The 12,803-nt window shown below is 50.1% G+C and overlaps 1 long non-coding RNA gene across 1 annotated transcript; it reads left to right on the top strand.

Annotated features, from left to right (window-relative positions):
* The first annotated feature begins 7,071 nt into the window (after positions 1-7,071).
* LOC111945439 (uncharacterized) lies at positions 7,072-9,660 on the top strand. Its single transcript, XR_002871656.2, has 2 exons — positions 7,072-8,306; positions 8,843-9,660. It is a non-coding gene; the product is annotated as an uncharacterized LOC111945439 (long non-coding RNA).
* The last annotated feature ends 3,143 nt before the right edge of the window (positions 9,661-12,803 follow it).

Here is a 12,803-nt window from a genome sequence, read left to right on the forward strand (position 1 = left end):
TGGATATTGAGGAGATTTTGTGGGATGTTTGTGGAACTTCGAGGGACTTTTCTGGAATTTGGTGAGATTCTGTAGAGAACTGACGAATTATCAGGGGTATTTTCATGTATTCTGTGGGAATTTGTGGAGATTCGGTGGGATTTTTGTGGATTTTGGCCATGTTTTGAGAAGATTTAGGGAATTTTGTGGGATTTTTCCTGGAATTTTATTGGATACTGGGGAGATTTTGTGGGATGTTTGTGGAACTTTGAGGGACTTTTCTGGAATTTGGTGAGATTCTGTAGAGAACTGAAGAATTATCAGGGATTTTTCATGTATTCTGTGGGAATTTGTGGAGATTTGGTGGGATATTTTTGTGGATTTTGGTCGTGTTTTGAGAAGATTTAGGGAATTTTGTGGGACTTTTCTGGGATTTTGTTGGATATTGAGGACATTTTGTGGGATGTTTCTGGAATTTGGTGGGGCTTTTCAAGAATTTTGTGGTATTTTGAAAAGATTTAGGGAATTTTGTGGTGTTTTTTCTTGAATTTTGTGGGAAACTGTGCTGATTTTATGGGGCGTTTCTGGAATTTGGTCGAGTTTTCAGAAGATTTAGGGATTTTTGTGAGATTTTTGTGGGATGTTCTGGGAATTGGTGGAGATTTTGTGGGACATTCCTGTGAATTGGTAGGGTTTTGAAATGATTTAGGGAGTTTTGTGGGACTTCTCTGGAATTTTGTGGGGTTTTTCTGGAATTGTGTGGTTTTGAGGAGACTTGAAGAATTTTGAGGAATTTCATTTAGATTTTTGTGCGAATTTGTGGAGATTCTGTGGGATTTTTCTGGAATTTGGTGGGCCTTTTCCAGGACGTTGTGTGGTTTTGAGGAGACTTGAAGAATTTTGAGGAATTTTTCTTAGATTTTGTGGAAACTTGTGGAGGTTTTGTGGGATTTTTGTGTGATTTTGTGGGATATTGAGGTGATTTAGGGATCTTGAGGGATTTTTCATGTATTTTGTGGGAATTTGTGGTGATTTGGTGAGATATTTTTCTAGAATTTGGTCGTGTTTATGGGAAGATCTATCTATCTATCTATCTATCTATCTATCTATCTATCTATCTATCTCTCTATCTATCTCTCTATCTATCTATCTATCTATCTATCTATCTATCTATCTATCTATCTATCTATCTATCTATCTCCCTATCTATATATCTCCCTATCTATCACCCTATATGCATTTCTTTATTATAGATTTGTATATTTTAATTTCTATATTATTCATTTAAATGCCAAGCTTTTAAATAAATAGGGGAACCGAGTGAGAGGAGTGGCAGCATGGTACGGGTCGTCGCGAGTGCCAGAAGCCCGAAAAAGCGGCCGCGTCAAGGACCCCGGCAGAGTGCGGCGTCGTCACCGCTGCCTGTCGGCGCCCGACCGGCTCGCGCTCGGCCCCGGTGCCGCCGAGCGCACAGCCCGTGTCCGCACGGCTGGAGCAGCCGCGGAAAATTGCGACGGGGCGGCGTCGACGCCGGGGTGTTTGTCAGGCAGTCGAATTCACGCACCCACTGCCCGGGGTCCTTCCATTTTCCCGCCTTTTTGGCCGCCATCCTTGGAAGGACAAGCCGGCCACGACCTGGCAGCCATCTTCTGCGTGGCGTGACGTAACTTCCGCCCTTCCTCGCCGCCATCTTTGCTGTGGCTGAAGCCACTTCCGGCAGAGCGGCCATCTTTGTTATGGCACAAGTAAGGCCCCCGCTGCTCTCAGCGCGTCTGTCTAACTTACATGCCTGAACGAAAAACCTGCCGACGCCGACCGACTCCGAGCATTCCGCCCGATTTTCCGCCGCCTTTCCCGGGGCGAGGACGATGGCGGCGAGACTCAGCGGCTCCGTAGCTGGGTGGCGGCCGCGCCTGCGGCGGCAGGCATTGGAGTTAACGCCTCTGCCGCGGTCCTCCCGGCCGGCTCCGGCGGGGGGCGGGGGGGAGGCCCGACGCGGCTCGGTTCGGTTCGACTCTTTCCGGCCCGCTTCGGCTCGGCTCTTTCTGGCCCGCTTCGGCTCGGCTCGCCGCTGCTCGGCCCCGCTCGGCCAGGCCCCGCCCGGCTCGGAGCACAGCTGCAGTACCGCTCTGTGCCCACAATGCGGCAGCACTGCCGCAGAGCTCAGCCCGGGGTGGGCGGGGGGAGCCCCTGCAAGTGCAGAGAAGCGAGGCAAGAAACCACGTGTACAACCCCCTTCCATATGCTGCTACCTGTTTCCAGGCGACGACAAAGACCCATGAAGCAAATGCTTTTTCTTGGCCCATTTTGCTAAGCAAAGCTCTTCTGCAGCTCTTTAGTGCTTGCCAAACTCCAATGCGCGTGCTGCTGCTTCGATCGGATAAGAAGCACAGCCTTCTGACAGCAGCTTTCAGGTTGCTTCAGAATGAGCTTGGCCATTTGAACGTGCAGCATGTCTGTGTGTGCATAAGCTGCAGGTGCAAGCTCCTGACAAATGTGTTCTGCAGGTACAGTTTCTCCCTGCCGGATGCAGTGGAAATACTTTCTGCTGGTATTCTCGCCAAGAGTCACAGAGTGCTTAACACAGGAGCTCTGAGAATGGAAGCGCAAGAAGCGTTCCGCATTTGGTGGGATATTTTTCTAGAATTTGGTCGTGTTTTGAGAAGATTTAGGGAATTTGGTGGGATTTTTCCTGGAATTTTGTTGGATATTGAGGAGATTTTGTGAGATGTTTGTGGAACTTTGAGGGACTTTTCTGGAATTTGGTGAGATTTTGTAGAGAACTGATGAATTATCAGGGATTTTTCATGTATTCTGCGGGAATTTGTGGAGATTCTGTGGGATTTTTGTGGATTTTGGCCGTGTTTTGAGTCCCCTCAAAACCACACAAATCCTTGAAAAGGTCCACCAAATTCCAGAAAAATCCCACAGAATCTCCACAAATTCCCACAAAATCTAAGAAAAATTCCTCAAAATTCTTCAAGTCTCCTCAGACTCCCACACAATTCCAGAAAAACCCCACAAAATTCCAGAGAAGTCCCACAAAACTCCCTAAATCATTTCAAAACCCTACCAATTCACAGGAATGTCCCACAAAATCTCCACCAATTCCCAGAACATCCCACAGAAATCTCACAAAAATCCCTAAATCTTCTGAAAACTCGACCAAATTCCAGAAACGCCCCATAAAATCAGCACAGTTTCCCACAAAATTCAAGAAAAAACACCACAAAATTCCCTAAATCTTTTCAAAATACCACAAAATTCTTGAAAAGCCCCACCAAATTCCAGAAACATCCCACAAAATGTCCTCAATATCCAACAAAATCCCAGAAAAGTCCCACAAAATTCCCTAAATCTTCTCAAAACACGACCAAATTCCAGAAAAATCCCACAGAATCTCCATAAATTCCCACAGAATACATGAAAAATCCCTGATAATTCGTCAGTTCTCTACAGAATCTCACCAAATTCCAGAAAAGTCCCTCAAAGTTCCACAAACATCCCACAAAATCTCCCCAGTATCCAATAAAATTCCAGGAAAAATCCCACAAAATTCCCTAAATCTTCTCAAAACACGGCCAAAATCCACAAAAATCCCACCGAATCTCCACAAATTCCCACAGAATACATGAAAATACCCCTGATAATTCGTCAGTTCTCTACAGAATCTCACCAAATTCCAGAAAAGTCCCTCGAAGTTCCACAAACAACCCACAAAATCTCCTCAATATCCAACAAAATTCAAGAAAAATCCCACAAAATTCCCTAAATCTTCTCAAAACACGACCAAATTCTAGAAAAATATCCCACCAAATCACCACAAATTCCCACAAAATACATGAAAAATCCCTCAAGATCCCTAAATCGCCTCAATATCCCACAAAATCACACAAAAATCCCACAAAACCTCCACAAGTTTCCACAAAATCTAAGAAAAATTCCTCAAAATTCTTCAAGTCTCCTCAAAACCACACAACGTCCTGGAAAAGGCCCACCAAATTCCAGAAAAATCCCACAGAATCTCCACAAATTCGCACAAAAATCTAAATGAAATTCCTCAAAATTCTTCAAGTCTCCTCAAAACCACACAATTCCAGAAAAAACACACAAAATTCCAGAGAAGTCCCACAAAACTCCCTAAATCATTTCAAAACCCTACCAATTCACAGGAATGTCCCACAAAATCTCCACCAATTCCCAGAACATCCCATAAAAATCCCTAAATCTTCTGAAAACTCGACCAAATTCCAGAAACACCCCATAAAAACAGCACAGTTTCCCACAAAATTCAAGAAAAAACACCACAAAATTCCCTAAATCTTTTCAAAATACCACAAAATTCTTGAAAAGCCCCACCAAATTCCAGAAACATCCCACAAAATGTCCTCAATACCCAACAAAATCCCAGAAAAATCACAAAAAATTCCCTAAATCTTCTCAAAACACGGCCAAAATCCACAAAAATCCCACCGAATCTCCACAAATCCCCACAGAATACATGAAAAATCCCTGATAATTTGTCAGTTCTCGACAGAATCTCACCAAATTCCAGAAAAGCCCCACCAAATTCCAGAAACATCCCACAAAATGTCCTCAATATCCAACAAAATCCCAGAAAAATCCCACAAAATTCCCTAAATCTTCTCAAAACACGACCAAATTCTAGAAAAATATCCCACCAAATCTCCACAAAATCCCACAAAATACAGGAAAAATCCCTCAAGATCCCGAAATCATATCAATATCCCAAAAAATCACACAAAAATCCCACAAAACCTCCACAAGTTTCCACAAAATCTAAGAAAAATTCCTCAAAATTCTTCAAGTCTCCTCAAAACTACACAAAGTCCTTGAAAAAAACCACCAAATTCCAGTAAAATACCACAGAATCTCACAAATTCCCACAAAATCTAAAACAAGTTCCTCAAAATTCTTCAAGTCTCCTCAGAATCCCACACAATTTCATAAAAACCCCACAAAATTCCAGAGAAGTCCCACAAAACTCCCTAAATCATTTCAAAACCCTACCAATTCACAGGAATGTCCCACAAAATCTCCACCACTTCCCAGAACATCCCACAAAAATCTCACAAAAATCCCTAAATCTTCTGAAAACTCGACCAAATTCCAGAAACGCCCCATAAAATCAGCACAGTTTCCCACAAAATTCAAGAAAAAACACCACAAAATTCCCTAAACCTTTTCAAAATACCACAAAATTCTCGAAAAGCCCCACCAAATTCCCGAAACATCCCACAAAATGTCCTCAATATCCAACAAAATCCCAGAAAAGTCCCACAAAATTCCCTAAATCTTCTCAAAACACGACCAAAATCCACAAAAGTATCCCACCGAATCTCCACAAATTCCCACAGAATACATAAAAAATCCCTGATAATTCTTCAGTTCTCTACAGAATCTCACAAAATTCCAGAAAAGTCCCTCAAAGTTCCACAAACATCCCACAAAATCTCCCCCGTATCCAATAAAATTCCAGGAAAAATCCCACAAAATTCCCTAAATCTTCTCAAAACACGACCAAATTCCAGAAAAATCCCACAGAATCTCCACAAATACCCACAGAATACATGAAAAATCCCTGATAATTCTTCAGTTCTCTACAGAATCTCACAAAATTCCAGAAAAGTCCCTCAAAGTTCCACAAACAACCCACAAAATCTCCTCAATATCCAACAAAATTCAAGAAAAATCCCACAAAATTCCCTAAATCTTCTCAAAACACGACCAAATTCTAGAAAAATATCCCACCAAATCACCACAAATTCCCACAAAATACATGAAAAATCCCTCAAGATCCCTAAATCGCCTCAATATCCCACAAAATCACACAAAAATCCCACAAAACCTCCACAAGTTTCCACAAAATCTAAGAAAAATTCCTCAAAATTCTTCAAGTCTCCTCAAAACCACACAATTCCAGAAAAAACACACAAAATTCCAGAGAAGTCCCACAAAACTCCCTCAATCATTTCAAAACCCTACCAATTCACAGGAATGTCCCACAAAATCTCCACCAATTCCCAGAACATCCCACAAAAATCTCACAAAAATCCCTAAATCTTCTGAAAACTCGACCAAATTCCAGAAACGCCCCATAAAATCAGCACAGTTTCCCACAAAATTCAAGAAAAAACACCACAAAATTCCCTAAATCTTTTCAAAATACCACAAAATTCTTGAAAAGCCCCACCAAATTCCAGAAACATCCCACAAAATGTCCTCAATATCCAACAAAATCCCAGAAAAATCACAAAAAATTCCCTAAATCTTCTCAAAACACGGCCAAAATCCACAAAAATCCCACAGAATCTCCACAAATCCCCACAGAATACATGAAAAATCCCTGATAATTTGTCAGTTCTCGACAGAATCTCACCAAATTCCAGAAAAGCCCCACCAAATTCCAGAAACATCCCACAAAATCTCCTCAATATCCAACAAAATCCCAGAAAAATCACACAAAATTCCCTAAATCTTCTCAAAACACGGCCAAATTCTAGAAAAATATCCCACCAAATCACCACAAATTCCCACAAAATACATGAAAAATCCCTCAAGATCCCTAAATCGCCTCAATATCCCACAAAATCCCACAAAAATCACACAAAACCTCCACAAGTTTCCACAAAATCTAAGAAAAATTCCTCAAAATTCTTCAAGTCTCCTCAAAACCACACAAAGTCCTTGAAAAGGCCCACCAAATTCCAGTAAAATCCCACAGATTCTCCACAAATTGCCACAAAATCTAAAACAAATTCCTCAAAATTCTTCAAGTCTCCTCAGAATCCCACACAATTCCAGAAAAAACACACAAAATTCCAGAGAAGTCCCACAAAACTCCCTAAATCATTTCAAAACCCTACCAATTCACAGGAATGTCCCACAAAATCTCCACCAATTCCCAGAACATCCCACAGAAATCCAACAAAAATCCCTAAATCTTCTGAAAACTCGACCAAATTCCAGAAACGCCCCATAAAATCAGCACAGTTTCCCCCAAAATTCAAGAAAAAACACCACACAATTCCCTAAATCTTTTCAAAATACCACAAAATTCTTGAAAAGCCCCACCAAATTCCAGAAACATCCCACAAAATGTCCTCAATACCCAATGTTTTCTGCTGCACTGTTTGTCATAAACAAAATGAAGATTTAAAAAAAGCCCCACAACCTTAATAGCCTTTTGCAGAAATGAGGCAGACCCAGCAATCTTGAAGCAGTCATTGCTTCAGTCTTTCTATAACTCTGAAGACAACTAAATGAACACAGAAATCAGAGCTCTCACACACCCTACAGCCAACAGCTCCCAAAATTATTAAAACCCTTATTGATTCAGTTTATTGCAGATGCTGTCCTGAAGCAGAAAAGGTGATTCTGCACTTCCTTAGTCCTTTTCCCTTGGACTGAGGTTTGGTTTGGCCTTGTGTGGTCCTGCTGAAGAGCAACAGAGAGCAGTGACAAGGCTTCCTTCACCCTGGGATTATAAAATCTTGTTGTTTGGGCAGAGACAAATCCCTCCCTGGCTACAGCCTCCTGACAGCTACAGGGGCCAGGACCAGGTGTCCCCTGAGTCTCACTGAGTACTTGGTTTATGCAAAACATTGGGGCTCATTCCATTTGCTGAGAAGAAGAGCCAAAGATGACACACCTTGGGCACCGTCCCCTCCTCACCCCAAAGTGCCCCCCAGGACGGCCTGTGGCTCATCAAGTAACATTTCTGCAATCAGGCATCGCCAAAAGTGTTTCTAACAACACATTCCATCACTTCTTGTCACTTTTTATTCAGTGCAAGCATGGAAATGTCTGAGATAGACAATGGAAAGCAATACATAAAATCCAAGACAAGCGATCATAAATGGCCCTGCTGGGAAAGCAGATCCCACGGAATTGGATGGAGGTGGAAGGTCACTCCTAACACATTAAATACAACAGCCAAAGCAGATCCTGATGTCACCCTGATACTGAGATGGAAAAGTCACCTGCTTAAAATCATTGAAAAGGAAAAGAAGGAGCAGGAGGACAGGTGGGTAGGTGTGTTGGTAACTCTGTTAAACACAGTTTAAAAAACCCCAAAACGCAGTAGTTATTAACCAGATATTTGAGGAGGCACAGCCACAGCTCTCTGCAGAACATTTACAAAGTGCTTGACAAATGGAAAGCTGGATCTTTTTCAGCAAGTGCCGTGGGTGCTGTGCACCCAGACCTGGAGCACCAGGGCCATCCATCTGCCTCAGGAGTCCTGCTTTCATCCTTGGAGTGTGCATCCTTCCATCCTCCAGTGTGCACCGGCACTTCAGATTGAGGTAAGGACAGCACTGAATAGGGGAAAAAGAGCAGGAGCTATTCCCTCCATTGAATATTGATTGGCACCACCACGTGACACATTCACTTGAAGACGAGCACAAAGGGATTACAACACAATTGTCCCTGTACAGAACAGAAACCAAGCTTCTCCTGCTGCTCTGGCCGGTCCCTAAACACAAGAAGGAGCTGTAGGTTTTCTCCATCGCTGCTGGTGCAGCTGAAGCCTTAAGTTCCTTAAGCCTTTCCTGTTTCCCTGAGTTGTCTCTCATTTCCATCACCTCAAAATGGGCATCTGTGGCACTATGAGAAAGGGCAGCATTTTCCTTGGGAAACAGCCGGAAAAGAACCAGAGCAGGTGTCCCAGACTGGGGGCTGCCCCTTCCAGGGGATTGTGTGTCAGCTCTGTTAGAATTGCTAATTATTTAGGCACCTAATTGGCTCTGAGGAGTGGATTGGGGAGAGATGGAAATGCAAGCCCTGGGCTGAAGGCCGTGCCCGAGGTGTGCCCAGCTCCCTGCACACCTTTTCCCCCCAGGTGCAGACCGGCTCCAGACGCTGCACATGGAAGGCAAGGAGAGCTGGGAGCCGAGAGAGGAGCGGTTTCTCCTGGAACACCGGGAGCCCTTCCATGGCAGCAGCTCATTCCCAGCCCCTGCCCCACTCTCTGCTCCCAAAGGTCACCGGGAACTCGCCCAAGGCCCGGGGGGCTCGGCAGGGCTTTCCCACCTGGGCCGAGTGCCACAGGAGGGGCCCCTGCAGGATTTCTGTCTCGGTCGGGTTCCAGCAGCTCAGACTGGCTCCTGCATCCAGCAGGGATTGGGTGGGGATTTGGTTGGGGCTTTTTGTTTGCTGGTTTGGCTTTTAGTTATTTAGAGAGTGCTTTGAGGGTCAGTTTTGCTGCTTCATCAGCTTTACCCCCTGCCCAGCTGCCTGTTGTGTGCATGGAAGGGTTCAATCTGCATTTCGCTTCTTCTGCACCCCTACTTTATTATTTTAGGCTCTTTATTTTCATTTTTCTCTTTTCCTTTTGACTGTTTTTTCCCCCTTTCATTCCCCCTTTTTTAATATTTATTTTCTGCCGTGGGTTTTTTTCCCCCCCCCTCTTCTCTCACGTGACCTCGGTGCTTTCCTGTCTTTTTGTAAATTTTTCTTTTTTCTTTTTTTTTTTTTTTCTTTTTTTTTTTTTTTTTAATCTTCTCCTGATCAGAAGCCCCTGGGGCAGCTGCACAGCCGGGGCCACTCCTGGCTGTCAGAGAAGCCGGGAGCTGACTGCTCTACGGGATTTGTTTGCTCCCAGGTCTGCGGCTCGGGGCTCTCTCTCATCGTGTTTTATCAAATAAAGTTCGTGTGGCATTCCTGGCTTTGACGATGGTGTTTTATTGGGATGTGCCAAGCCCGGATTCCCCGGGAAGCAGCAGGACGGGTTTCCCTGTGCCTAAGGACAGCCCCGGAGCCGCGCAGTGCAGAGAGAAGCCGATCCTAAGCCACTGCTGATGATCATAACCGAGTTGAAATTAGAAGAAATGAGAAGTCCCAGCTGAAACCGATACAGAAGCAAGTTTTGATTGGTTTTCAGAGCCTCCTGCTTCATACGCTTTGCCTCAGGAGCCAGGGAAATGGCTCCGATTCCCCTCCCGATGCTGCTGCTGGTGCGGAGCTGCCGGCCGGGCTTCAGGGCTGCTGCGGCTCCCAGAGACAGCCGGCGCTGCCTTCGGGGGCTCGGAGCTGAGCCCCGCTCCTGCAGCTGTGGCTCACACAGACCCTTGGCTGTGTTTGGGGAGCTCAGAACCAGACTCACCCCATCACTTTGGGGCTTCACAGAAGGCGGCGAGTGCCGCGTTTGAGGGGCTCAAAATTCAGGCTCAGAGCTTAAAAGCAGAGACCGAATCCTGCGTTTTGGACTCTGACAGCAGCGGGCTCACGTCCGGCCTGGATTTGGGCTTCAGGCACAGAGACTGAGCCCTGGTTTCGGGGTTTCGGTCCGAGCGAGCGAGTCCAGGCTCCAGAGCCCGAGTGCCGCCGATTGACTCTCAAAGCCAGGCTGCGTTGGCCAAGTGCAGACAGCGATGAACCGAGCTGAGATTTGGGGACGTGAAAGCCCGGTCCCTCAGAGCGAGCATCCGGGCTCACAGAGAGCAAGTTGTGCATTTTAGGGGCTCGAGGCAGAGACCGAGTCCCGCCTTCTGGGGATTTGGCTTCACAGAGCTTCGCGTTCGGGGGGCTTGAAGTAAATCCCAGCCGCGGTGCTTCGGTGTTCAGAGCGGGCTCGTTCGGGCAGCGTCAGTCGCAGCCTCTCAGCTCTAAGGGCCGCCTTTGGCCCCGCGGAGAGCTCAGAGCCGGCGACTCGGAGCTGCCTCTGGGGCCGGCGGCGGAGCCGCGTTTGGGGCTCGGAGCGGAGCCCGAACCCCGCGTTGGGGGCCACGGGCAGAGCCCGGCCCGGCGCGTCGGGCTCCGCTCGGGGCCCCGGGGGCCGCCTCGGCACCGGCAGAGCCCCGGCTCCCCGCGGCCGGAGCGGGACCGTGCCCGGGGCCCCGAGCGGCCGGAGCGGGACCCGGGCGCGAACCTCCGGCTCCCGGCCCGGCCCCGCCGCAGCGCCCCGGGCTCGGAGCGGCCCCGCCGAGAGCGCCCGGGCCGGGCCGGGGCCCGCACAGCGCCGAGCGGGGATCCCGAGCGAGGCCCCCGGGACAGCGGCACCCGCGGGGCGGGACAGGAACGGGACGGGATGGGCCAGGAGCGGGCCAAGAGCCGGGGCGGGGCCGGCGCAGGTGTTCGGGGTTGGGCCGGGCGGGGCCGGGCAGGTGCGCGGAGGGGAGGGACGGGGGCGGGAGGGGCTTAGGGGGGCGGACACCCCCAGCCCCTCCCACCCGGGACACCCCCCTCCGGAGAGGCCCCGCCCCCCGCCCCTCCCCGGGGCTCCTCCTCCGGAGGGGGCCCACCCTAAATCCCCCCCCTCCCCACCCGGGACCCCCTCCTAACGAGGGGGCCCTTCCCAAACCCCCCCAGCCCCCCAACCCTCGCTACCCCACCCCAGACCCCTCCTGAGGAGGGGCCCCCCTGACCCCCCAGCCCCGGCCCGGTGTGATGAAGGGAAAGCCGGAACCCCGGCAGTGTAGGGCGGTGTTGGCAGCTGCTGGGGGGACCCGCACAGCGGCTCCGGCCCCTTTTGGGCACTCAAAGCAGGGGCGCCGGCTCCGGCCCTCGGGGCTTTATTATCCGGCGCCCCGAACCTCGCGGCTTCTCTGCCAAGGGCAAACAGAGACCAAGGGGAGAAGGGGACACGGGGACACGGAGGGAAAGGGCCGAGAGACAGCGCACAAGGAGGCAGAAGGGAGCAGGAGCGGAGGGCAGCAGGGGCACAGAGTGCAGGGAGAGCGGGAAAGAGGAACAGAAGCGGGCTCGGCCTTGGGAGGGAAGCACGAGAGGGAGGTGCAGGTGGCAAAGGCCGAGCGGGAATGGGGGGCGCTCAGGCTGGGTGCCCGGGGCAAGGAGAGGGGAGGAAGGAGGGCTGGGGGTGCTCAGGAGGGGAGAAGGAGCGGGCTGAGAAGGAGGAGGAAGGAGGAGGGATACACTGGAGGGTCGGGTGTGCAAGGAGGAGGGACAGGGGAAGAGCCAGGTGCAGGGGAGGAAGAGAAGAGCAACGGGGGAGAGGAAAGGGGGGTTTGCGGGGAGGAGACGGAGATAAGCGGGAGAAAGGAAGGGAGGAAAGAAGGGTTAGAGAGAAGCAGGAGTGGGAAGCCGAGGCTCCCGCGCCTCACCTGGGCCCCGCCGGGGAGCCCGGCCCGGCCCGTGCCGGCACCTTCGAGCGCTGGGGAGCAAATGGCGGCGGGAGCGACTTCCGGGTCTTAAATCCCCCTCGGCCCCGCCCCGCGCAGCCGCCCTGGGGCCCCGCGCACCTGCCCGGCCCCGCCCGGCCCAACCCCGAGCACCTGAGCCCGGCCCCGCCCCCGCCCCGAGGCCCCGCCCCGAGCACCTGAGCCCGGCCCCGCCCCCGCCTTGAGGCCCCGCCCCCGGCCCTTCCCGCGCGGGGCCGCTCCCGGCTGCGGAAACAGGGAAATAAACAGGGAAATAGGGAAATAAACGGGAAACAGGGAAAGCTGTAGGCGGATAGAACACAAACACCCTGCGGCGCTCGGGCCCCGCCGAGAGGCCCCGCGGGTGTCCCGCTGCGGGAGGACTCGGGAGCAGCCGGAGCTCGGCCGCTGCTCTCAGCCCCGAAGCCGCCCCCTGAGCCCGGGGCCGGGCCCGGACAGCGCCGGGCCGGGACTCCGTGTTCCGAGCGCTCGCTCGCAGCATTTGGGCTCCGTCCCTGAGCCCCAAAATGCGGGATTTGGGCTCCGTGCTCACGGCCCGGGCGAGTCTCGCTTTGCACTCCCAGAACACGGGGCTCAAGTCGCTGTTCCACAGCCCTCGGCCCGGCCAGACCCAGCACTTGGTCCCTGAGCCCTCCACACCTTCACCCCCACCAAAAAACCCCACAGGATTCAAGACTCCGATTC

The sequence above is a fragment of the Cyanistes caeruleus genome, chromosome 8 (genome assembly GCF_971803275.1).
Source record: "Cyanistes caeruleus chromosome 8, bCyaCae1.hap1.1, whole genome shotgun sequence".
Taxonomy (NCBI): domain Eukaryota; kingdom Metazoa; phylum Chordata; class Aves; order Passeriformes; family Paridae; genus Cyanistes; species Cyanistes caeruleus.